The sequence below is a fragment of the Vigna radiata genome, chromosome 2, assembly GCF_000741045.1.
Source record: "Vigna radiata var. radiata cultivar VC1973A chromosome 2, Vradiata_ver6, whole genome shotgun sequence".
In the NCBI taxonomy this organism is placed as follows: domain Eukaryota; kingdom Viridiplantae; phylum Streptophyta; class Magnoliopsida; order Fabales; family Fabaceae; genus Vigna; species Vigna radiata.
This window is the reverse complement of record NC_028352.1, coordinates 17,660,519-17,663,537: the sequence shown is the minus strand read 5'-3', so window position 1 is coordinate 17,663,537 and position 3,019 is coordinate 17,660,519.

Genomic DNA, 3,019 nt, shown 5'->3' with positions numbered 1-3,019 from the left:
AGTCCGTGATAAATAATGATGGTGGGTCTCGAGCCCAATAGAGNTGGACCAATCTGTTGATTCGGCCCATTTGATTAACATACCGTTCGATTTAGATTACCGGATGTTGGAGATATATTAACTGGACGTTGGAGATATACTACCGTACATCATCCCCCCCAAGTCCAAGGGAAGGGCGAGGCTTTAGCCTGGCGTGACTGCAGGACTTTGACGAGTGCCGGGAAAGATAATGGCCGATCGGTATCTCCCATAATACTCGTTGATGAACTATATCGTTCATTCCGAAGGCCGTTCGTAGCGAATGAGTTGGTAGTGGTAGGAAAACAGACCTGGTTAGTTCTGTAAGTGACAATTAAACGACATAAGTATGGCGTCGTTTAACTTTCGCACATGTAAGTGGATTTTCCCGCGTTATGGTAGTGGCAGAGTCGCCAAATGAGAACCACTAGATCTTGGGCATCCAACGGTGTGGGTAGTGTGATGGTTTCGTAACCTCCACGCTTTTAAAAAGTTTAATGATTTTGAAATGAATCGTCATTTCATCATCATTTCCAGCGTTTGTCGTCAGAAGCTTTTGCCTTGCCCAAGTATTCTGCACTGTTTCGGTCTCCATTTCCAGGTAACAATGGCTTCTTCCCCCCTATCCATTCTTTATCTGATAGTGATAATAGGGAACGTAGTGACTCGTCGCTGGCTCGCCGCAGAGTCGTAGGGTCAATAGAGTCGTTGTTGAGTGGCGATAGGGTTTTCGTCAACGGTGGGGTTGAAGTAGAGGATTCTGGGCAAGAATGCGCTTCTTGTTCTTTAGATTATTCATGGGCTTCGCGTGATGTGGGTGATCAATACACCATTTTTATCAATAAAGATATACTGTCAGGATGGGTAGAAGACAATTGCATTCTCCGAACCCTAGGATACAAGGCGGCCCTAAAATTAGTGGCGTGTAGGAAAGAGGAAAGGGTATTCCACGGAGAGGAGGTCGCCGGCGAAAATTGCTTCTATATTTACTTGTGTTTGTTTTACCATATGTATGTTAGGCTTCCTTTTACACGATTCCAAATGGAAGTTCTTCAGTATTTAAACGTAGCTCCCTCCCAATTACATCCGAACAGCTGGGCATATATCCAAGCGTTCGGTGTGTTATGTCAAGCCCTGGGTATTGATCCAACGGCCAAAATTTTCTTATATTTCTTCAAAAGCCGACCAAATGTCAAAAAAGGGTGGGTTTCTCTTAGTTCCAAGGCAAAGGATGCCATTTTCCACTTGTTCGCCGAGTCATATAAAGACTTTAAAAATCATTTTTTCAAAGTGTCAATTAAGCAGAGGGGTAAACCATTTTTCCTGAACGATGATGGTAGTTCCAAATTCCCACTGTTTTGGACCAAAAATCCCCAAACCTTAACCTCTTGGCCACAAGAGGACATGACTGACGTTGAGAAGAGGGACTTGGATATCTTGATTAAGTTATCCCGTCCATTTTCCTCGAGGAAGATGGTGAATTGCTTGAAGTTCAACGACCTTAAGTCGAGGGTTTCTGGTAGGTGTTACTGCTGAATATCGTTTCTTGTGAGGTTAAATATATGTGTTGATTGGTTGTGTATTTTTGCAGAGCTGATGGCGCCTAAAAGGGATTGGTTCCAAAAAATACGTGCTTCCCGGAAAGGAGCTGGGTCTTCTTCCGGCCAGGCGATACCGATGCCCGCAACAATTGTTCATGTGGACGATACCCCGTCGTCTCCCGAGGAGGTTTTAACTCGGAAGAGGAAAGTCGTACGGGTAGAGGGAGCAACAAGTGTGTCCGATAAAGGGAAGGCCGGGGTCGAGACGGGAGAATCATCACCCGGTAAAGAAAAGACCGTGACCGAGAGTGGCGAACCCTCCGAACTTCGCCCTTTGCCCCAAGGGATGTGGGACCCTGGCTTTGATCTTAGACATAAGATCGAGTTTCATTTTGATGCTGTTGAGGAGAAGGTAATGGCTTCTATGTCCGAGCAGCAAATGTCGGAATTCCTTCTTGACGTTCTTCTTCGGGCCGGGGCGGCAGCTTTCAAGATGGTCTATGCATCGAATAGAGGGGAGGTTCAAAGTGAAGTGAACCGACTGAGAAAAGAGCTAGAAGACATCCATGTTGTCCATGCCGGCTGTGAAGAAAAGGCCGATGAAGCTGCGAAGGCCCTTGAAGAAGTTAAAACGCACGCAGAGGAGCTGCGTAGGATCAACTGTGAGTTGAAGACAGAACGTGATAGCCTGTTGAAGGACATGAAAGAGGCTAAGAAGAGTATTTCTAAGTTAAATGATATTCAAAGGGAACGAGAGGGGTTGCAGAAGGCGAATGCCGAGCTGAAGCAGGAGAAGATTGAGTGGAAATAGACTGAGGCCGAGATGCTGGAGGCCATTGATCAAGAACATACAAAGGGCTTCAAATAAGCATTGAGGCAAATGAACTATTTAGCCAAAGTTGATCCTAAAGGTTTGGGGTTTGATATAGAACAAGATGTGTTCGAGGGACGTCTGGTGTCCATTGATGACATCCCCGAAGGGTCTTTTACGGCCGAAGGCGATCCGGTTGTGGAAGGACACGGAGCTGGAGCTGGGCAAAATGAAGAGGCCAATGCAGAGGCTTGATAACTTAGAATTCCTATGCTAATGCTTTATCATATCCTGTAATCACTGTAGAAGTTCCTTGAACATTGTGTTTTGTTCCCTTTAATGTTAGGCTGATGTAGGCCCTTTTACCTTTAAATTGAACTCTGTACTCTCTTCTGATTAAGTCGTGAATATGTTGCATGCTTGAATACTTGTTGTTTGCAAAATTGTTTGTGCAAGTCATCGAGGCTTGGTCAATTGTTATTTTGGAAACGCTCGGTTTATTGTGTCGACGATCGTTTATGGTCAAGACGCGATGGGTCTTGAGACAATTAGACTCGGTCGGTCTTGATGTAACTAGACTCGGTTGGTCTAGTGTGTTTGGTGGACGTTATAGTCCATGAATGACCAAGACTCGGTGGGTCTTGATGTA